Below are 25,285 nucleotides of genomic sequence, written 5' to 3' on the forward strand. Positions count from 1 at the left end.
TTAAAAAACCTAAAGGACCGGGGTCCCTTTTTATCCGGGGATCCACACCCTTGGACCCGTATAGCACCTTGCCAGGAAGCTTTATGGCTGAGAAAATCAAAGCACTGGGTCCAGCTCTCAAATAAGAGAAGAGTTACGGGCTAAACCTTGTTTCTTCCGCCACAAGGCCGGGGTACCATTTAATTCGGCCTCAAAAGACACTTTGCATGGATCCGGCTGCATAGCTTGCCCCAGCAAAGGATTACTCCAGTGGAGCTCAGCATAGCACATCTTTACTCGTGACCAACACTTAAGACACTGGCGAAAAAACTTAGGTACTCCCAGTAATGGGAGGGGTTATATAGGCAGTGAACTTCCTGTCTTAGGGTGTGCTAGTGTTCATCCCCTAAAGGTGGCCTATATAACCCACATAGTAACTACTATGGCTCTGTGTCCCATGATGTACGATAAAGAATATAAATAAAAATATGTAACATATAAATAGACCCATAAGAGGTCTACATGTTTCAAATACTATGACGTTGCAAGACATTTTGGATATTTACCCTAAGTATCAATCTACCAGATGGACTTATAGTAGTTCTAAAGTCCAAAGTTTTTCTTTCCTTAATGCATCACCTGCTTTAAGGTAAAAACCTTCCATTTGACCCCCCCCCCCCCCCCAAATACAAACCTGAATCTCTAGGTCCTCTTTCAATCCAATGCTATGCCCATCTACAGCAGCTGGCCTCTTTCCCTGCTCTCGCAGATCCAACTGAGAGCCATTGGCTCCTCAGGTACATTGACTACACTACTCTGTGTATATAGGCAAATGATACACCCCTGTGACACCCCAGGTTCTGTATACTAATGCTTCGTTTAATTCTACTTTTTATTTATACTGGCTTTTCAAATTAACAAATGCAGTAATTTACAGTCTATTCACACTGCCAGAGCCTGGACGTCGGCAGTAAAGCGCCGCTAGTTTTAGCGGCGCTTTACCTTCATTTTTGCTGCACTTTTCAGGCACTAGCAGGGCGCTTTTAACCCCCGCTAGCGGCCGAATAAAGGGCCAATGGGCAGGGACGCTTTAGGAGTGGTGTATACACCACTCCTAAAGTTCCTCAAAGAAGCTTCTTGCAGGACTTTTTTTTACGTCCTGCCAGCGCAGCGCCCCAGTGTGAAAGCACTTGGGCTTTCACACTGGGGTTGCAGATGAGGCATTTTTTAAGGAGCTTTACAGGCGCTATTTTTAGTGTTAAAATGCCTGAAAAACGCCTCCAGTGTGAAAGGGGACTTAGAGGTTAGCTAAAAGGCTTGGTGTAGTGTAAATGAGGGATAGCAATTGGATCTCACTCATGGCATGCACACTGGAGAGTGAGCTGGGGTACTGATGTCACTGGTTGCACTTTCTGCACTTCCTTTCTAATGCAGTTTTACTTCTTGCATTTATTTCACTTCATATATGTATGAAATCAGTGATGATGTAGGAACTTTTAAAGCAAACCTTCAGTCATTTTTGCAACTTTCCATCTATTAAATCTTCTGCCCTTGCTGTTTTAACTTTGGAGAGTAAAACATTTTTTTCCTGACAGTAATTACCTTATATATCCCACTCTTTCTTGTCAGATGATTAGCCTAGGCTTATGACATCATGCACATCTCTCTCTCTCTCTCACTCTGGTGAGAGTTTGCCAGGAAGAAGGGGGGGGGGATGAGTCAGAAGAGAACCAATGAGAGTTGCAGGGCTGCAGAGCTGGAGGCATGCATCTGTGTGTCTGTGTAAATCCAGGAAGTAAGCAGGCAGCAGCTTCAGCTGCCCACAGTTAAAATGGTTACAGCCAGACTTAGTGGAGGGAGATTTCTGCAGCATATTTGGCAAGTACAGAATATGTAAAGTGTTTGGAGGGAAGCCTGAGTAATACTGTGCAGGGTATGACAAAAGCCTGATATCAAGGCACATCCAAGTAAGAGTGCTAGTTGTATGTAAAATTCATGGAATGGGATGCAGTTAAAAGCTAAATCCAAATTCAGCACTCTGTCCACACAGCTGTGTCATTCATTCACAGAAAACTGTGAATACATTTTTAAAAAGTCCTATCTGCCACAGTGGCAATGTAATTCAAATGTAATTCTTAGCACAAATGACATCACCGCACATATAGTCCATTGATACTTCTATCAGCTCTGTAGCTGAAGGTAGGTGCAGAGCTAAGCTGGGGGAAAAGTCTGCAGGAGCCAGAGCATTGCATCCAGCACTTCCGGGTAAGGGGCGCCTGTGCGCCCACTGTCAGGGCCGGATTAGCCACAAGGCCACCGAGGCCAGGCCTCGGGGCGGCAGTGGTGTAGGGGCGGCGCCGCTCCTGCAGCGACTTCACGGCTGCCCCCCCTTTCGTGCTGCCGATTACAGTCTATTATGGGCACCAGTGCCCATAGAAAAGATGGGCGCGAGCCGACCACGAAACTGCGCATGCGCCGTTCCGAAGCCGGCCGGGCTCGGGAAAGCTCGTAAGCGCTCGGCTGGGCGGCGCATGCGCAGTAGCGTGATTGCGCCGGGCGGCGCATGCGCAGTAGCGTGATTGCGCCACCCGGCGCCATTTTTGAAAAAATAGCAAGAGTAGCAAGTAATGTCAGCGGTGCGGCGGCGGGGGAGAAAGATGACATCTCTCATTGCCCGCACCGCTGTTCCGCCCTCCTCCTTCTGGTGGCAGGCAGCATGGCAAGGGACATCCCCATCTGGTGGCAAGTGACATCCCAATCTGGTGGCAAGTGACATCCCAATCTGGTGGCAAGTGACATCCCCATCTGGTGGCAGGTAGCGTGGCAAGTGACATCCCCATCTGGTGGCAGGCATGGTGGCAAGTGACATCCCCATCTGGTGGCAAGTGACATCCCAATCTGGTGGCAGGCATGGTGGCAAGTGACATCCCCATCTGGTGGCAGGTAGCGTGGCAAGTGACATCCCCATCTGGTGGCAGGCATGGTGGCAAGTGACATCCCCATCTGGTGGCAGGTAGCATGGCAAGTGACATCCCCATCTGGTGGCAGGCATGGTGGCAAGTGACATCCCCATCTGGTGGCAGGCAGCGTGGCAAGTGACATCCCCATCTGGTGGCAGGCAGCGTGGCAAGTGACATCCCCATCTGGTGGCAGGCATGGTGGCAAGTGACATCCCCATCTGGTGGCAAGTGACATCCCAATCTGGTGGCAGGCATGGTGGCAAGTGACATCCCCATCTGGTGGCAGGTAGCGTGGCAAGTGACATCCCCATCTGGTGGCAGGCATGGTGGCAAGTGACATCCCCATCTGGTGGCAGGTAGCGTGGCCAGTGACATCCCCATCTGGTGGCAGGCATGGTGGCAAGTGACATCCCCATCTGGTGGCAGGCAGCGTGGCAAGTGACATCCCCATCTGGTGGCAGGCAGCGTGGCAAGTGACATCCCCATCTGGCGGCAGGCAGCGTGGCAAGTGACATCCCCATCTGGTGGCAGGCAGCGTGGCAAGTGACATCCCCATCTGGTGGCAGGCATGGTGGCAAGTGACATCCCCATCTGGTGGCAGGCAGCGTGGCAAGTGATATCCCCATCTGGTGGCAGGCATGGTGGCAAGTGACAAGAGATGGTGGCAAGTGACACGCTCAGGGCTCCCAATGATTCTGCATTATGGTGAGTTGAACTATTTCAGTTTATATTACAATGTAATGATAGGAATAATGTGTTTCAATCATCCTGACACCATAACAACCATGGTGCCGGGGATGATTGAAGCACTAACACCAGCCATTGCCTTGAAAATTTGCCTGCGAAAAATCCTTACCCCTCGCGCGCTTACCCTGAAGTATTTTTAGTCTGTACAATTAAAGCCAGTTATTTTCAGTGTTCTCGTGTGTGGAGATATGTTTTTAATTGATCTATTGTAGAAGTCATCGATAAAGGACGTGGTGTGTGTGTGTGTGTGTGTGTGTGTGTGTGTGTGTGGGGGGGGGGGCGGCATTGAAGGACCCGGCCTTGGGGCGGCAAAGGGAGTAAATCCGGGCCTGCCCACTGTGCTGTGATTAGTCACAGCACAAGCCGATCAGTGGATGCTGGCCAATGGATAACTGGCAGCACTTGCTGGTCGGCAAGGAGGAAGACAGGACAGAGCTCTGTGTATGTAAATAATACAGAGCTCTGTCCTGTCAGCGGGGATGTGCTGGTTTTTATTTCCCTGCAAAGCAGGAAATAAAAGCCAGCATATCCCTTAGTAAAAGCACCTCATGGTAAACACACTAAGCACTGTTATGCCCTGTACACACGGTCGGACATTGATCGGACATCAGGACAACAAAATCCATGGATTTTTTCCGACGGATGTTGGCTCAAACTTGTTTTGCATACACTAGGTCACACAAAGTTGTCGGAAAATCCGATTGTTCTAAACGCGGTGACGTAAAACACGTACATTGGGACTATAAACAGGGCAGTAGACAATAGCTTTCGTCTCTTAATTTATTCTGAGCATGCGTGGCACTTTGTGCGTCAGATTTGTGTACACACGATCGGAATTTCCGACAACGGATTTTGTTGTTGGAAAATTTTATAGTAAGCTCTCAAACTTTGTGTGTCGGAAATTCCGATGGAAAATGTGTGATGGAGCCTACACACGGTCAAAATTTCCGACAACAAGGTCCTATCACACATTTTCCGTCGGAAAATCCGACCGTGTGTACAGGGCATAAGGCACACATTTAACCCTTTGATTACCCTAGATGTTAACCCCTTCCCAGCCATAGTCATTAGTACAGTGACAGTGCATATTTTTATTACTGATCACTGTATTAGTGTCACTGATTCCCACAAAGTGGCAGTTAGTGTCAGACTGCCTGCATTACTATCACAGTCCAGCTATAAGTCGCTGATCACCGCCATTACTAGTATAAAAATAAATTAATAAATAAAAACTCTAGTAGATATACCTTAGTTTTTAGACACTGTAACGTTCGCGTAAACCAATCAATATATGCTTATTGGGATTTTTTTTACCAAAAATATGAATACAGAATACATATTGGCCTAAATTTGTGAAGAAATGTTATTTTTTTAATTTTTTATTGGATAAGTTTTATAGCAGAAAGTAAAAAATATAGTTTTTTTTCATAATTTTCAGAGTTTTTCATTTATAGTGCAAAAAAATAAAAATACCCAGTGGTGATCAAATACCATAAAAAAAAAAGGTCTATTTGTGGGGGGAAAAAAAAGATATAAATTTAATTTGTGTACAACATTGCATGACCACCTAATTGTCAGTTAAAGTGACACAGTGCCAAAAAGCAAAAAATGGCCTGGACATGAAGGGGGGTAAATCCTCCGGAAGTCAAGTGGAATGGGTATATTTATTTCCTTTTTTTTTTGTAAAAGGTGGAGTTCACCTTTAAGTGTTAGTCTTAGGTTTGGTGTTACAGTGCCTGTTATGAGAAAAATATGGATGCTGCCACTGATCTTTTTAGTATGTTTTCTCCCATGGCCGATTCTAGGGTCACAGACGCCTGGGTGCATAAATATTTCTGGCGCCCCCACAAGGGCATAGTCATCTTACTAACACCTCCCCATTACTAATGTTTCTATGGCAATGACTCAAACACAGAGATGCTCCCCTAAGGAGCCTTCGTTACCCTGGGATCCTCCCACAATCTCTTAAAGAGGAACTGCAGTCTGCTAATGTAATTTGTAATAAAAACATATTTAGCCATTCTGAAGCTTCCCTCCAACTACTTTGCATATTATTTTTTATATACTGTGATTCTGTACTTGCCTAATATGCTGCAGAAATCTCCCTCCACTGAGTCTGGCTGCAACCATTTTAATTTTGGGCAGCTGAAGCTGCTGCCTGTTCACTTCCTGGATTTACACAGACACACAGAGGCACACTTCCAGCTCTCATTGGCCCTCTTATGACTCATCCCCCCTCTCTTCCTGGCAAACTCTCACAAGAGCTGTGCATGATGTCATAAGCTTAGGCTTTTTATCAAACAAGAAACAGGAAGTGGGCTGTATAAGGTATTTACTGGCAGAAAGAAAAAAATGTTGCTATCCAAAGTTAAAACAACAAAATAAGGTGCGTTGGCATGGACCATAGGGTGAGTACATGGATTGAAAACTGGCTACAAGGGCGTGTTCAGAGGGTGGTGATAAATGGGGAGTACTCAGAATGGTCAGGGGTGGGTAGTGGGGTTCCCCAGGGTTCTGTGCTGGGACCAATCCTATTTAATTTGTTCATAAATGACCTGGAGGATGGGATAAACAGTTCAATCTCTGTATTTGCAGACGATACTAAGCTAAGCAGGGCAATAACTTCTCCGCAGGATGTGGAAATCTTGCAAAAAGACCTGAACAAATGAATGGGGTGGGCGACTACATGGCAAATGAGGTTCAATGTAGAAAAATGTAAAATAATGCATTTGGGTGGCAAAAATATGAATGCAATCTATACACTGGGGGGAGAACCTCTGGGGGAATCTAGGATGGAAAAGGACCTGGGGGTCCTAGTAGATGATAGGCTCAGCAATGGCATGCAATGCCAAGCTGCTGCTAATAAAGCAAACAGAATATTGGCATGAATTAAAAGGGGGATCAACTCCAGAGATAAAACGATAATTCTCCCACTCTACAAGACTCTGGTCCGGCCTCACCTGGAGTATGCTGTCCAGTTCTGGGCACCAGTCCTCAGGAGGGACGTACTGGAAATGGAGCGAGTGCAAAGAAGGGCAACAAAGCTAATAAAGGGTCTGGAGGATCTTAGTTATGAGGAAAGGTTGCGAGCACTGAACTTATTCTCTCTGGAGAAGAGACGCTTGAGAGGGGATATGATTTCAATTTACAAATACTGTACTGGTGACCCCACAATAGGGATAAAACTTTTTCGCAGAAGAGAGTTTAATAAGACTCGTGGCCACTCATTACAATTAGAAGAAAAGAGGTTTAACCTTAAACTACGTACAGGGTTCTTTACTGTAAGAGCGGCAAGGATGTGGAATTCCCTTCCACAGGCGGTGGTCTCAGCGGGGAGCATTGATAGCTTCAAGAAACTATTAGATAATCACCTGAATGACCGCACTATACAGAGATATGTAATGTAATACTGACACATAATCACACACATAGGTTGGACTTGATGGACTTGTGTCTTTTTTCAACCTCACCTACTATGTAACTATGTAACTATGTAACAAGGGCAGAAGATTTAATAGATGGAAAGTTGAAAAAATTACGGAAGGTCTGCTTTAACAATAAAACAAAATACAGGAAGAGAAGCAGACCTGGGGGTCTCTAATGGACACAGACAGGGCTTCTGTTAGAGAGTGTTAGAAAGAGCTCCCACAGGCCCCATTAGAGACTACAATGAGGTCTAATGGGACCTGGAGGGGAGTCTCTCTAACAGAGGCCCTCTTGGTGTCCATTAGAGAGTCTCTGATAGAAAGAGTCCCCTCCAGGCCCCATGAGAGACTACATTAGAGTGTTACTGAGCAATAGTAAAAATAAACAATATTATATTAATTAATTAATTATATTAAGACTGCAGACATACTACAGGAGATGGTTAGAGACTGCAGACATGCTACAGGAGATGGTCAGAAACTGCAAACATACTACAGGAGATGGTCAGTGATTGCAAACATGACACAAGAGTTAGTCATTGACTGCAGACATGCTACAGGAGAGGGTCAGAGACTGCAGACATGATACAAGAGATGGTCAGAGGCTGCGGACATGATAAGAGAACATTGCATTAATGCAGCCTCACCAGTGCCCATTAAATGAAGCTGATCAGTGCCCATCAAATGCAGCCTCATCAGTGCCCATCAAATGCAGCCTCATCAGTGCCCATCAAATGCAGCCTCATCAGTGCCCATCAAATGCAGCCTCATCAGTGCCCATCAAATGCAGCCTCATCAGTGCCCATCAAATACAGCCTTATCAGTGTCCATTAAATACAGCCTACCGCTACCCGGATCACACAGAGCGACGCTCTCTCACTGTGTCATGGAGCTTGGATTTGAATAGCCCAGGCGGCCGCTGTAACAGAGTCCCGCCTCCTAGACCGACTCCTATGATACACGTCACACTGATTCAATTTCCTGGCATTGGATCAGTGAGCTGTCTATCATAGGAGCCGGTCTAGGAGGTGGAACTTTGTCACAGCGACCGCCGAACATTTCAGATCCAAGCTCTGTGACAGAGCGGGAGGTCACCGCTGTGCGTAACACACACAAGGAGAGGAGGAGGGAGGGAGGGGAGGACTCTGACATGGACGTGACAGGATGACACCCCACTGTTCGGCGCCCCCCCCCCCCATTCTGCCGCAGCTCACGGCGCCTGGATCGGCCCTGTTCAGGATCGCCCCCTGTTCTTTCCTGGCCAACATAGTTGTGTTTTGCCGTCAATGTTGTATGGGGCTCTGATCTGGAACAAATATAGAGAGAAGGATTTCAGACACTTTTCTGATACTCATTTCTAGCATATTTGTTCCAGGTCCATGACTTAATACTGTTGATGTCAGACACAGCCAGGCAACTAGCATTTTCATAAGATAGCCAACAATGACAGCCCATATACTCTTCTCATGAAAGAGTCACTTTAAGAATCGGTCACATGCTTACTGACAATTTTATTCATATTTGCTTTTGGCCTTGAAAGTCCACTTCCAAATTGTGCTCGACAAAGTACTGCACAAAATATATCTTTTCAGAGAATCTTGTCAAAAACTTTTAGCATGCCTACAGGGCTGTATTTAAGTATACAAGTAAATTGTACATCACATAAAATTCTTCTATCCTTGCTCTTCAATAATAATCAGCCTGTCTAAGACTTATGATGTGTATAAATACACATTAAATAACTGTCCTTCATTGAAACACCTCTGTCTGCATTTTCTTTTCAAGGCATCCATCCACTAAACAATTTTAATGGCAGAGAACACCATTAGTAGGCCAAGTTTCTCAACAGTCTTCTTTTGTATGTGTCAAAAATTGCATATTTTGCGAATCAGTGTCAGGCTGGCAAAGATCAGAAGGTGAACTGCCATGGAAAACCACATAACACCACCTTTGTATGTGGCCATCATAAAACACCATGAAGTGCACATTCCAGATGTTTGGCAAACAGATATATAGAAGGTTGATGTCACACAGGTGATGTAACATTTCCACCATTTTTCTTAATAGAGAAAAGCTTTGTGTGTCTCCTGCTAACATTTAAAGTGTTACAAAACCCAGGACCCTGCATTCACAATATCTGGTCTCCCACAGTACACAGAGCATGGAAATGCAATCATTTAGTAAATATAAACTGCTAAATACCTTTTCTCATCAGCAGTTTATAGCAGTCTTGTGACTTCTAGTCTGGTTCAGTGTCTTCTTAAAGGGGTTGTAAACCCTCGCTGTTAAGGTGAAAAACCTCCTGTGCTGCAGCAAGTGCCCTGAGCCCCCCTTATACTTACCTGAGCCCCATAATTCCCACGACGGGAACGAGCACACCAGCTCTGGCCATTGTCTCATGTCCTGATTGGATAAATTGATAGGAGCGCAGCCATTGGATCCCGCTGCTGTCAATCAAATCCAATGACGCGGGCGTCAGGGGGCTGAGCTGAGTCCTGCTGTTTGTGCCTATGGACGCAGCAGCAGGACACGAGAACATGCCCGCACGGGTGTCTCGTTGCATAGCGCTTCTCCAGCGGGAAACTCGAGAAGAGAAAGAGCCAGGAGGGATGCAGAGGGACCCCAGAAGAGGAGGATTGGGGCCAATCTGTGCATAACCAACTGCACAGTGGAGGTCAGTATGACATGTTTGTCAGCTTCAGCTGCCCTCTACAACCCCTTTAAAGCTTGTAGGAGGAGATTTCATTCTCCCCTGATTGTCCTATGAGGCTGCAGGACCCCTGACCCTCTGTCTGGACAGTGCTGATTGGCCCTGTGCTGATCACATGCACTCTTCCAAGAAAAAAAACTCTCTAGCAATACACACCAAACTGAGAATATGCAGATTGCCCCCAAGGCTCTGTTCTATCAGGAGATGGTTTAGGGACAATGGAAGAAGGGGAGGATTGGAGGAGTGAGTATAACAAGCATGCTTTACTGCATATGCAGACTGATTTTACTGTTGTTTGTTTAGTAACATTTTAAATAAATGGAGATTGCTATCCCCTATCACATGAATGTAGCAGAGACACATCAACTTCCAACAATATGACAAAAATTGGTGATAGTTTGAGGACAATATGTGCTGGTGTGTGGCTTGCTTTTAACCTAACATGCTGTTTTCTGCTCCATTTTGAACTTGTCAGTGAAGATAAAATTTTATTCACACAGAGTAGTAATAATAGTACATAACAAAACCCAAAAGCAAACAGTTATTATATTGCAGCATACCAATTTTTACATGTGATGGCTGCATTAGTATTCTTTTTTTAAGGCTTTTTTTCTTTTATTTTCACTTGGTGATCCTGCCAGTATGTCTGTTGGTTTTCAAAAGAACACGCAGTTAGAGGGTTAAGACAACCCATTTAAAGGAGAAATATATATATTTTTTTTTTTCTGGAATCATACTTACCTAGGTGGATGCTGCATCTCTCCCCCCTGGCTCTAAGACTGAGAACCGATTGATCAAACGCTGCTGATTGCTCAGTTCTCAGTGCTCCATGAGCAGAGAACTGGTGACTGTCTGGTCTCCCCCCCCCCAAGCTCACTAGAGTGGGGGGGTTCCCAGGCCCTCTTTCAGTGTGTTGCCAGGTGCCAGTCCTGGCTCCTGAGTGGATCCCGACCATATGGTCGCGAGCTTTCCCCAGCCTGGACCAGCTTCATTTGTGATGTCAGCTGTCAGCGGGCTTCAGCCCGCTGCTTGCTAAAAACGGGTCACAGGAGTGCAGAATGAACTGCACTCCTGTGATCCACAGGAGAAGTAGAGGCAAACGAGACTTGGCTGTACTTCTCCTTTAACACTGATAGGGGTGCTTACAAAACACCTTACAACTTTTTGAGATGGGAACAAGGGATACCTATTACCAAAAGTGTGTAGGCACAGGAAACACCCCCTGTCATGCCCCCTCAAAAGAGAATTATCATCAAAAAAGTATTAGTTAAACCCACAAGTGCTTTTTAGCACTAGCACTACTATTTCTTTATATTGGCTTTTGAAATTTACAAATGCAACAATGTAGAAATTGGATGAAAGGTTTAGCACTGGGAAACACTTTTTTAAAGATAAATCATGCATTTTATATACAACTTTATTGATCAGACCAAAATGAGGGACAAATGAGGGAGGAAGAGGGACAGAGGGACTTTGTTCCAAATCAGGGACAGTCCCTCAAAATCAGGGACCATTGGGAGCTATGCTTACAACGATCAGCTTTTATTTATCCCTTTCATGACTAAGCCTATTTTAGAAATTTGGTGTTTACAAGTTAAAATCCGTATTTTTTGCTAGAAAATTACTTAGAGTTCCCAAACATTATATATAATTTTTAGCAGAGACCCTAGAGAATAAAATGGAGATTGTTGCAATATTTTATATCACAAGGTATTTGTGCAGCGGTGTTTTAAACGCAAATTTTTGGAAAAGGGACACTTTCATGAATTTTAAAAAATCCAAACAGTAAAGTTACCCCAATTTTTTTGTATAATGTGAAAGATGATGTTACGCCGAGTAAATAGATACCAAACATGTCACCCTTTATAATTGCACGCACTCGTGGAATGGTGACAAACTACGGTACCTATGAATTTCCATAGGCAACACTTTAAATTTTTTTTACGGTTACCAGGTTTGAGTTACAGAGGAGGTCTAGGGCTAGAATTATTGCTCTCGCTCTGACGATCGCAGCGATATCTCACATGTGTGATTTGAACACCGTTTGCATATGCGGGCGCGACTTCCGTATGCGTTTTCTTCGCTGCGCGAGCTCGCGGGGACGGGGGTGCTTTAAAAAAAAAATTTTTATTATTATTTATTTTATTTATTTTTATACTTATAAATTGTGTTTAAAAAAAAAAAAATTTAGTTTTTACTTTTATTGCTGTCACAAGGAATGTAAACATTCCTTGTAACAGTAATAGGTGGTGACAGGTACTCTTTATGGAGGGATCGGGGGTCTAAAAGACCCTTGATCCCTCCTTTGCACTTCAAAGTAGTGCCGAAAACGGCGATTCTGAACACTATATTTTTTTAAAACCGGCACCATTGGCAGCCGAGTAAACGGAAGTGACGTTCCAGCTTTGTTCCAGCCCTCCCCCAGCCGCAGAAGGCAGCCGATTGGACACCGGGTCTCCCTATCGCACGGGAGGCCCGGTAAGAGCGGCGGGAGGCGGCAGGAGGGGGGATGTCCCCTCCCGCTCCTCCGGTGTAACAGCCGAGCGGCTTTTAGCTGCATCGGTTGTTATACTCGGATAGCCGATCGCCGGCTCTAAACAACGGTACCGGGATGATGCCTGCAGCTGCAGGCATCATCCCGGTATAACCCCGGAAAGCCGAGTATGCAGATCTGCGTACGGTCGGCGGGAAGGGGTTATGTAAAACATTTATCCCAAAAGGAAAAAAAACAGTTTGGCTTCAATTTGTTTGTACATTAATACCTTGGATTATGAGCATAATTCATTCCAGAAGAATGCTTTTAATCCAAAGCACTCGTATATCAAAGCGAATTTCCCCATGGGAAATAATGGAAACTCATATAATCCGTTTCACAGCCACTGCTTGTCTATGCAGTACTGCATGTGGCCAGAGGTGCGGGGGCGCTGGAGACACTTGGAAACACTTGGACATGCTCGGAGACAACTCTGAGACTCTTGGTGACACTCGGAGACACCGAGTGTTTCCGAGTCTCTCTGATTGTCACCGGTGGCCCCCTCACCTCTGGCCAAATGCAGTACTGCACACCCCAGCGGCTTGAATGCTCGTCTTGCGAGAAAAATGCTCACAGGGCGAGTCAGGTTATTTTTTATTAAATAGCTCGTATTGCAAAACGCTTGTAAACCACGTTACTCCCAATCTGAAGTTCCACTGTATATCTAAGGGCTCATGCACACTTCAGCTTAAAAAAAGCTGCTTTTTTTACAGGCATTTGAGCTTTTATTTCAGCTTGAAGAAGCTTGTACTTTTTTGGGGTCTTTTGCACATTTTTTATTGAGCTCCTTTGAGCATAGTAGGTGAGGTTGAAAAAAGTCCATCAAGTCCAACCTATGTGTGTGATTATGTGTCAGTATTACATTACATTACATATCCCTGTATATTGCGGTCATTCAGGTGATTATCTAATAGTTTCTTGAAGCTATCAATGCTCCCCGCTGAGACCACCGCCTGTGGAAGGGAATTCCACATCCTTGCCGCTCTTACAGTAAAGAACCCTCTACGTAGTTTAAGGTTAAACCTCTTTTCTTCTAATTGTAATGAGTGGCCACGAGTCTTATTAAACTCTCTTCTGCGAAAAAGTTTTATCCCTATTGTGGGGTCACCAGTACAGTATTTGTAAATTGAAATCATATCCCCTCTCAAGCGTCTCTTCTCCAGAGAGAATAAGTTCAGTGCTCGCAACCTTTCCTCATAACTAAGATCCTCCAGACCCTTTATTAGCTTTGTTGCCCTTCTTTGTACTCGCTCCATTTCCAGTACGTCCCTCCTGAGGACTGGTGCCCAGAACTGGACAGCATACTCCAGGTGCGGCCGGACCAGAGTCTTGCTGAGCCTATCATCCACTAGGACCCCCAGGTCCTTTTCCATCCTAGATTCCCCCAGAGGTTCTTCCCCAGTGTATAGATTGCATTCATATTTTTGACACCCAAATGCATTATTTTACATTTTTCTACATTGAACCTCATTTGCCATGTAGTCGCCCACCCCATTCATTTGTTCAGGTCTTTTTGCAAGATTTCCACATCCTGCGGAGAAGTTATTGCCCTGCTTAGCTTAGTATCGTCTGCAAATACCGAGATTGAACTGTTTATCCCATCCTCCAGGTCATTTATGAACAAATTAAATAGGACTGGTCCCAGCACAGAACCCTGGGGAACCCCACTACTCACCCCTGACCATTAGCATAAGCGTTATTTTTTTCACAAGCCCTCCCCTCCGCAAATTCTTCCTATTTTTTTTTTGTGTGTTTTTGAACTTCTTCTTCTTTGAACTTTTTCATGCTTTTTCATGCTCTTTTGTGCTTTTTCGTGCATTTTTTGGCACTTAGCTGTCTTTTCTGTTCAAAAGCTCCTCTCAGAAATAGGATTTTGGTGTTCTTTGTTTTCTGCCTGTAAGAGCATATGCCTGTAAACTCCTGAAAAAGCCATAGTGTACATGGACACATTGGCTAACATGGAGGGAGAGTTTCCAGGCAGAAAAAGTCAGAGCTTGAAAAAGTTCAAAAGCCTGTAGGAGCCGCTTCTTTGAGCTGCAGTGTGCTGAGCCCTTACGCTCCCCCCAGATTAACAATGCTGCTGCCCAAAGGTGCCCCTGTGCTTTATCCAGAGTGTAGGCACTGAAAAACAGGAGGTGTGTTACTGGCCAGATCACCAGGTGAAAACAGAGGGGAAAAAGGACTAAAAAATAAAAGTGATGCAGTCACCACATCTAATGATTGGTAATCTGCAATATTGTACATTTTTGGTTTTGGGCTTAATACCACTTTAAACTGCCTTGGACTCATCATCAATGTTGGTGGGGGATTTGTTTAAGATTTTCATTTATTCTTCATTGTGTACAACTAGCATGGCCTACATTGATCTACTGTCAGCCTTTCAGTGACATCAGATAACCATATGCATGTGTCCTCAGTGTCATGCAGCACAGGCATCTACTTAGATCTACTACACAGACTGGCTGTCAATCACCTAAGAGCTCTACAGGCAGTAGTCAATGGGAGAACAAAGTGGCACGTGGAACAGTGCTTACGATGAATATTGTGATAAACGTTCTACACAGGGCAAAGTGGCAGATCCGTGGAGCATTGAGATTTATTCTAAAATCTGGGGGTATTTTTGTAAATCTAATTGTTTAAAGAAAAAGTGCACTTTTAGTATAAATTACATGTGTCCACCCTCCCAAGCCCTTCTAACATAAACTAACCTTACCTCAGCATGATAGCAACAGTCTCCTCCACTGTTTATTCTTACTGGCCAGAAATCGTTAGCAGTGGCTGGTCTGCAAAGTGGCTGGTCTGCAAAGTGAGCCCTCATAGTACATGTGGCTGAGTTAACAAATCACCGCTTGCCATTGCCTGCATTATGATGCTACACAGTTGTCAGGACTGTGTAGTGAAGATTCTGAGTGTGAGGCTCCTTATAGCAAAAGGTGGTAGAGTTGCACAGAGCCAGTTTAGTGCAAGTAAAAAGATCAACTTACCCTTTAAATACGGCCATACTCAGACTGTCTTCAGTTTCAGAGAATGGCCTGAAGTAAATTATAAGAGGGTTCACTTCAAATCTGTGAGAAAAGCAGAACTAAATGCCTCATACTAAAATAAAAACTGCTAAGAGATAGAGAATTTGGCAGACAATCAAAGTCTCTTCTGCCAAAAATTTTCCTCTTTCCTCTAGCATTTTTTTATCTTGTGTGTACACTATACAGCACATGCCACTACATCAGTGTATAGTAAAACCTTGGATTGCGAGCATAATTTGTTCCGGAAACATGCTTGTAATCCAAAGCACTTTTATATCAAAGCAAATTTCCCCAGAAGAAATAATGGGGACTCAGATGATTCGTTCTCCAGCCATTTGTTCAATGGTCTTTCAGTCAATAGTCCATATATAAAGATTATAGCAATGTAATAGCTTGTGTAACCATAAACTGTCTATTTACAAGGGGATTAGAAGCAAAATCCGCTGCCAGTCTACAATCGTGACCGGAAAGACTACCCTGTAGTAAAGCGATCTGAAAGCGAGGCTTGAAGCGCTCGTAGAGTGCAGAGTGGAAGGGATGACGTCAATGGTGGTGCGGAGGACGGTCTATGTGGACAGTTTTACCTCGGATTCCTGCATATTTTTTTTTTTTTAAGATATTTTTATTGCAGTTTTGTGACATACAGACATAAAACAAAAGGCACAAACAAAAACTACAACACCGAAAACAGAATGCTCCTAATCCAGCATATCATGAAAATCCAGGCAGTGTGCAATAATAAACTAGAGATTACATCTACCAGTGGATATAACATCAACAGAGGAGTAAGTGATATGGTTTTTAAACATCCTGGGCATATCAGAAGTTCCCGTTTAATACAACACTCACCAGGTGAACCCCTTTCGTGGTAGTACAGGGTCAGTGGGCTGGCCAGCCATCTGCCCCATATTTTGTGGAACGCTTTAGTCCTCTTACGGATGTCATATATAGAGGCAGGGAATCATTGACAAGTTTCAGCCACATATTCCGCGTTGGAGTCTCTGGCCCTTTCCACGTCAGCAGGAGGAACTTTCTCGCATAGAAATAGAGGATGCGAAGTAGTCTCTTAGGCCAGAGGCTGGACAGTGAGGTCACCAAATATGCCCAGCAGACAGTTTTTAGGGTGCACTATATTTGGCAAACCCAGTGCAGAAGATATAAAGGAGCCTATGTCAACCCAGAATTTGTGTACCAGTGGACAAGTCCAAAAGCAGTGGAGAAAATCATCAGTTTGTCCGTAACCGCGGAAGCAGTCAGCAGAGGGGGATAGTCCCATTTTATGCAGTCTAGCAGGGATGAGGTGTGAATGATGGAAAAATTTTAGTTGAATCACCCTGTCCCTCGAGGAGATAACAGAGGTTTTGAACGTATATCGCAGAACTCAGACAAATCCTCTTCTGTGATAGGGATATCAAAGGAGGCCCACCTCTCTTGAGCCTTCCGAAACCTAGGGTTAGTGCCTGTCATGAGAGTGGAGTAACAGTGGATATAAGTTTCATCTGGTCCGGGTCTCTCAGAAGTTTTTCCAGGTCAGGTGTCTTAATAGGACTGAGCAGATAACCAAACTGAGTACGTCTAGCATGTCTGAGTTAGTAATAGTACAATAGGTAAGTCGATGGGATGTCAAAGTCTGTCTGTAGTTGAGAAAAGGATTTAAAACCATGGGGGGTATATAGATGATATAGGCATTTCACTCCCTTTCATGTCCATCTGATGGGGTCAGGTATAGAACATAATTCTTTAAGGTAAGGGTTGAACAAGGGACTGTTGGGGGAGGTCTGCCATGAATCAGTGGACATTTTCAGAACTACCGTTGGGAATAGGGAGAGGGAGGTATGGAATATCAACATGCACAGTCCAGGTGGGGTGCATCCCCTATAGACAATGTTGTGGAGTGTCTCAAATGAGGAAACTATGGCTCCCTCAGCAGTGGTGCAGGCATTATCAGAGTTAGGGTGGAGCCAATCATGAATGTTAACCAGCTGGGATGCTAGGTAGTAAAGGTAGAAGTTAGGGAATGCCAGACCTGCCATATGTGAGGGGGAGGAACGCAATACAGATGGAGTCAATGCTTTTAAAAATGGATTTGGGAATTTTGCAAGGGGAATTAGCCATAACATACAGTAGTTTAGGTAAGTACATAATTTTAAAGACATTGGCTCTCCCTATGAGATCCAGGGGCATATCTTTCCACTGATCTGTGTCTGTAGTTGTAGCAGTAGAGGGCGTAGATTATTGGCAATATACAAGGATAGTGGTAACTGAACTATAACCCCTAGATATCTAAAAGAGGTAGCGACTTGCAGTTTAGAGTTTGAGTGAATCAGCAGGAGTACAGTTTGGTCTAGTGGAAATAGGATACGGTATATTTATCCCAGTTCACCCGGAATCCAGCATAGTCACCAAATGTGTTAACTTCAGACAAGAGGTTATCAAGAGATGTATGAGGGTCCGCTAGATAGACTAGAGTATTGTTAGCATAGAGAGATATACACTCTTCAATGTCATTTATAGGAAGACCCTTAATAATCGGACAGCTACAGATCCTTACAGCAAGGAGCTCCATAGCCAAAACAAACAGGAGGGGCAATAAGGGACACCTCTGCCTGGTGTCTCTAGTAATTGGAAAGGGCTCAGTGACCTGAGAGCTAATTCTAAGCCAGGGAAGCAGTGATGTGTAGAGTAGCTGTATGCGCGCTATGAGTCGAGGGCCAAACCCATACAGTTGCAATACCCGAAATAGATAAGGCCACTCTACACTTTCGAAAGCTTTACAAGTATCTAGTGACACAATCACACGGGTAGAGGTACAGTCATGGGGATAGATCAAGATGTGGAAGAATCCAGGAATATTCATTCTGGTTGAACGGCTGGTATAAATCCCCCTTGATCACTCCCAACCAATTTCGCAACAACCCCATTCAGACGATTCACAAAGATTAGAAAAGAATGTAAAATAATAGAAAAGAACAGCATAGAAAAACAATAGAGCAGAACGGAAAAAAATATTTTATATAATTATTTAACCCTTTCATGACTAAGCCTATTTTTGACATTTGGTGTTTACAAGTTAAAATCCATATTTTTTGCTAGAAAATTACTTAGAGCCCCCAAACATTATATATATATATATATATATATATTTTTAGCACAGAATCTAGACAATAAAATGGCGATTGTTGCAATATTTTATGTCACACGATATTTATGCAGCGGTCTTTTAAACACAACTTTTTGGGAAAAGGGACACTTTCATGAATTTAAAAAAAAACGAAACAGTAAAGTTAGCCCAATTTTTTGTATAATGTGAAAGATGATGTTACGCCGAGTAAATAGATAGCAAACATGTCACGCTTTATAATTGCACGCACTCGTGGAATGGCGACAAACTACGGTACCTAAAAATCTCCATAGGTGACGTTTTAAATTTTTTTTATGGTTACCAGGTTAGAGTTACATAGGAGGTCTAGTGCTAAAATTATTGCTCTAGCTCTGAAGATCGCGGCGATACCTCACATGTGTGATTTGAACATCGTTTACATATGTGGGCGCAACTTCTGTATGCATTTTCTTTGCTGCGCGAGCTCGCGGGGACGGGTGCGCTTTAAAAAAAAATTTTTTTCTTATTTATTTTATTTAATTTTATATTAATAAATTGTGTTTAAAAAAAAAAAATTTGATCACTTTTATTTCTGTCACAAGTATGTAAACATCCCTTGTGACAGTAATAGGTGGTGACAGGTACTCTTTATGGAGGAATCGAGGGTCTAAAAGACCCCCGATCCCTCCTTTGCACTTCACAGTATTCAGATCGCCGTTTTCGGTGATTCTGAATAGTGTATATTTTTTTTAAAACCGGCGCCATTGGCAGCCGAGTAAACGGGAAGTGACGTCATGACATCGCTTCTGTGTTTACATTCAGGAGACTGGAACAAAGCCATTTCCGGCTTTGTTCCAGTCTGTGGCTAGTCGCCGGAGGTGGTGGATTGTTGATCGGGTCTCCCGGTGGATCGGGAGGCCCGTTGAGAGCGGTGGGAGGAGGGGACGTCCCCTCCCGCTCCTCCAGTATAACAGCCAATCGGCTTTTAGCCGCATCGGTTGTTATCCCTGGAAAGCTGATCGCCGGCTCTAAAAAATGGTCCTGCAGCTGCGGGCATCATCCCAGTATAACCCCCGAAAGCCGAGGCCGCACATCTGCGTACGGTTGGCGGGAAGGGGATAAACATCTTCCAAAATTCGAATTTCGTATACAATGAATTCGAATAAAAAAGATTACAATAGATATCGTATAGACTGAAATCAAATTTGAATAGAAAAGATTAGAATAGAATAGAATAGAAAATAATAGAAAAGAATAACATATAAAATCAATAGAACAGAATAGAAAAAAATATAATATATATTATATTTTATTCTATTCTGTTTTATTGTTTTTCTAGTCTATTCTTTTCTATTCTATTCTAATTCGATTTCATTCTATATGAAATTCGAATTTCAGAAAATGGTTATATTTATATATATAACCATTTTCCGAAATTCGAATTTCGTATAGAATGATTTTGAATTAGAATAGAAAAGATTATAATAGAATAGAAAATAATAGAAAAGAATAGATTAGAAAAACAATAGAACAGAATAGAATAAAATATAATATATGTTTTTCTAGTTTATTCTTTTCTATTATTTTCTATTCTATTCTTTTGTATTCAAATACTATATACATAATTTGAATTTCAGAAGATATATATATATATATTTTTTTTTTTCTGTTCTATTGTTTTTTAATGCTATTCTTTTGTATTCTATTCTAATCTTTTCTATTCAAATTTGATTTCATTAAAAAAAAAATATAGATCTAGAGATCTAGAGATCTAGAGATATATATATATATATATATATATATATATATATATATATATATATATATATATATATATATATATATATATATATATATATTTATTTCTATTCTGTTCTATTGTTTTTCTAGTCTATTCTTTTCGATTCAAATCTTTTCTATTCTAATTCAAATTCATTCTATGCGAAATTCGAACTTCAGAAACCATCTTCCGAAATTCGAATTTTGTACAGAATGAATTTGAATTTGAATAGAAAAGATTACAATAGAATAGAAAATAATAGAAAAAAATAGCATAGAAAAACAATAGAACAGAATAAAAAAAAAATGATTTATATATAATATTTTTTTTTAGTCTGTGCTATTGTGTTTAATGCTATTCTTTTCTTTTCTTTTCTATTCTATTGTAATCTTTTCTAATCGAATTTTAATTAATTCTATACGAAATTCGAATTTCGGAAGATGGCTTCAGTAGTTCGAATTTCGTATAGAATTTGAATAGAAAAGATTTGAATAGAAAATAATAGAAAAGAATAGACTAGAAAAACAATAGAACAAAATAGAATAAAATATAATATATATTATATTTTATTCTATTCTGTTCTATTGTTTTTCTAGTTTATTCTTTACTATTATTTTCTATTCTATTCTAATCTGTTCTATTCTAAATCGATTCATTCTATACGAAATTAGAATTTTGGAAAATGGTTATATATAGTTTAATTTTTCGAATTCGGTAGAATTTTTTCGAATTTGATAGTTTTTTGTAATCCGGTAGATTTTTTTCGAATTTGATCAAATGATCGACTTTTTTCGAATTTGGTCAAAATATTTTCGAATTTGAAACTAATCTATTCTAATCTTTTCTATTCAAATTCGATTTCATACTATAAGAAATTCGAATTTGAAAAATATTCGTATTCGATTTCGTATTCAATTCAAATTTCTCTTTGCTTTTTTTCTATTTGAATCATTATTTCGGATTCATTTAAATTTGTTACTTTTGTAACATCCGAACTTTTGTATACATCCAAATTTCCGAATAATGAAAAATTCGTCTGAATTTCGATTGGGAACGAAACTAAATGCACATGTCTAAGTATCGCATATGGCAGGCACTCAGTGCGAAGGTGGTCGTTCACCGCAAGCAAGGGCTTTGCGCTGGTGTTGAACTTCAGCCGAGAAATCCAGATATATGGAGATATTGTTACCATTAAACTTGAGTGGGCCCTTTTCTCTTGAAAATTGAGGATTTTTGCAATTTAGGGATCTTGGGGGCCCCTGAGGGAGGAGGACGTGTGGGGGTGCGATGTGCACGCTCAATCACGAAGACATGGGGCAACACCACCATCCCAAAAACATCTTGCAGCCAGGAGCAAAGAAACCTTTCAGGGTGAGCCCCCTCTGAACGCTCAGGGAACTTCACAAAGCGGAGATTATGCCTGCGAGAGCAGTTCTCTAAGTCCTCCATTTTGGCTCACCAGAGGGACACAAGCTCATTAGCAGCCATATGTACAGTGGCAGCTAAGGGGTGTACTGTGTCCTCCAGGGAGCTGATACGTTCTTCCGCCCCCCACGTTCGCTCCCTCAAGTTTTGCACATCTTGCTTCAATAGGGAGAAATCAATATGGATGCTTTCCATCTGAACTGTAAGGGAGGCCTTGCAGTCTTTTATAGCTAGCATGATTTCAGCCAGAGCAGGCTCCCATGATGGAGGGCCTGGAAAATTACAGTCTTCAGAGCATGTAGAGAAGTCTAATGAAGTTAGGAGGTCAGCCTGGGTGTGGAACACAGCAGGCAGAGAGTCACTCACCCCTGATGTGGAGAGCTGTGCTGAGATGAGAGAGGGCTGCAGTGTGGTTTCAGGCTTGGCTGAGGGGATTCCCACCATCTTGCCTGCGGTACTTTGCCAGTTGTTCCGCCGCTGACTTGTGCGTGGGTGGCCTGTATTTATTCACCATCATGCCTGCCTCGGGATCCTGCCATCTTTAGGAAGGATTCAGTGCCTTTTGGGAAAGGATTGGACACAGGATGCCTGCAGGATATCTGTGTAGAGCCAGAGCTACAGATCTAAGCAGCCACACTCATGGACTCCAAGCCACTCCCCGGATTCCTGCATACTTAGATGTGCCTATTTTAATCATCCACCATGTGAGGTGGTAAATGTTGTACTTTCCTTAAAAGTAACCATATTACTACACTCAGAGGCATCTCTCTCCTCTTTTACACTCAGTTGTGAGACGACGCTACTCGTATATCAAGACATTGCTTGTTTATCAAGTCCAAATTTATTAACAATTTTTGCTTGTCTTGCAAAACGCTCTCAAACCAAGTTACTCTCAAACCAAAGTTTTGCTGTATATGAAATAAAACATTGTCTTATGGGTAGAGATAATAAAAAATTGTCTAGTGCTTTTTTTGTAGATTCCGCACTGTATTCATAAGGACTCTAATTTCCCAACTTTTATATACAGTGGAACCTCAGATTGCGACTAACGCGGTTAACGAGCGTTTCGCAATACGAGCACTGTATTTTTAAAAATCGTAACTCAGTCTGCGAGTGCTGTCTCGCAAAACGAGCACGATTCAGGCCAAAGCGGTGTGCAGTACCACTTTTGGCCTGAGATGGGGGGGCGCCGGAGCCAAGCAGAGCCGAACGTCACGTTCGGAAATGCACGGAAAGACCCGAGTACAGCACGGCTGACCTCTGCAAATCTCGGGTAGGAAGTCTTTCCGAGGTTTGCCAAGGTCAGCCGAAGTGTGTTCGGGCCTTTTCGGACGTTTCCGAGGCTCTCCGGTGCCCCCCCTGTCTCTGGCCGCATGCGGTATTGCATCCTATTGAAGTCAATGTGGAACTAATTATTTTCGTTTCTACTGACTTCAATGGGAAAACCCGCTTTGATATGCGAGTACTATGGATTACAAGCATACTCCTGGAACGGATTATGCTCGTAATCCGAAGTTGCACTGTAGTTGTATAAAAAGCGAGTCACCTACTCACCTGCTCACTCTTGTGTCCAATATTTCCAACTGCAGATGCAACATTTTCTAGCACTGTAGATGCAAAAAACAGAACAGCAATTATGGCTTTTTTAAATGACCTTTATTACCTTTCTCAGTAAGAAATAATGTAAAATGAGACCTATATATGAAGAGAACTAAGATAAATGTGTTAGGCATATGCACATCACAATTTGCATTTTATTATAATGCTGGGTGCACATGGCTTGCTCTTGCCAGTCTGTTTTTTTATTTCATTGTGAGATTTATAGAGCAAGAGGTTCCCCTTCAGTAACATAGCAATGGAAAGCTCTGGGCTTAATTGCATACACCTGCTGCATGAATACGTTTGAAGATCCTTCAAAATCCAATTATTATGTTATATTACTGATAGCAGTTTTCTAAGCACATATGTTAAGCTCTAAGACTTATTTTTCAGATAGTGGAAATCAAACAGAACACATGCAAACAACAGTTTTCATGAATACAATTATGGCAACACCTATATATGGCCTTAGGTTATGTACACCGTGCATTTTCTGTACTGTTACTGTTCACCATAGTGTTTGCCACATATTGGCTGCAAGTTTCAGTATGAATTGTTCTATCTGTCTTAGCCACTATGGAAACTCTATGAGTAGAAACACAGGAGAATGATGGTAGAAAAAAGACCAAGTGGTCATTGGTCAACTAAGATTCCTCCATTTTTTAAATATTTTTTTTACTTTTTATAGATCTATGTTTACCCCAAACTGTTTTTATTTCATGTGCTTTCGACTGACTCACTACCTCTGCTAGAAGCCTATTCCAAGCATCAATTACTCTTTCAGTAAAACAATCCTTTCTAAGATTAGTTTTGAACTTTTCCTCCTGTTAGTTTGAGATCATGTCCCTGTGTTCTTGATCTTGGCTTCATATTGAAAATTTTGCCCTCTGCAACTTTATTCACCACTTTTATGTATTTGAAGGTTTCTGTTATGTCTCCCATTTCCATTCTTTCATCCAGATTGTACATATTAAGTTCCTGAAGTCTCTCCTGATGGGTTTTATCCCTCAGATCTTTCACCAATTTTTTTTTGCCTGTTTCTGGACTCTTTCTATCTTATCAATATCTTTTTGTAAGTGAGGTCTCTGGAACTGGACACACTATAAGTTCTAACTAAAGATCTATATAGGGGAATCAGGACCTACTTCCTCCTGCTGGTGATGCCTCTAGTGATGCATCCTAGAATTCTATTTGCTTTTCCCACTGCCTGGTCACATTGTTTGCTCATTTTTCAATCATCCAAAATAAGTACACCCAAATCTTTTTCCTCTGTAGTGCTGGGCAATACTGTACCCCTGATATTGTACTCTGTCAAGGATTTTTTTCCCCTATGTGCATTAATTTTTGGGGCTGCAGAAATTAACGATTAATTCCTCGATTAATCGTTATTTTCTTTGATCGATCAAAATTTTTTTGATCGGTAGGCTGCCTGCCCTGGGGTCGCTTTGGGCCAAGCTGTGGCTGCAGCGCAGCGCTCTGCTCCCTCCTCCTCTACTCTATGTCATATGTCATACACAGTCTGCGGGCTTCTCCCACTGTGTGTCTCCAAGCTGAGTGTGAAAACTTTGGCCGCGCTGTGAGAAAAGTCCCGCCCTCCTCCTAGATCAGCTCGTGTGATAGACGCAGTGTTCTGTCTATCACACGAGCTGATCTAGGAGGAGGGCGGGACTTTTCTCACAGCGCGGCCAAAGTTTTCACACTCAGCTCCGAGACACACAGCGGGAGATGCCCGCAGACTGTGTAATCCAGGCACAGGCACTGACTACAGTGAGGCTGCGATTATGGGCATGGTGAGACTGCAATATGGGCATGGTGAGGCTGCCATTATAGGCATGGCGAGGTTGCGATTATGGGCATGGTGAGACAGCATTATGGGCACGGTGAGGCTGCGATTATGGGCGTGGTGAGGCTGCGATTATGGGCACGGTGAGACAGCATTATGGGCACAGTGAGGCTGCGATTATGGGCACAATGAAGCTGCGATTATGGGCACAGTGAGACTGC

This window comes from Aquarana catesbeiana, linkage group LG04 (assembly GCF_042186555.1).
Source record: "Aquarana catesbeiana isolate 2022-GZ linkage group LG04, ASM4218655v1, whole genome shotgun sequence".
NCBI lineage: Eukaryota > Metazoa > Chordata > Amphibia > Anura > Ranidae > Aquarana > Aquarana catesbeiana.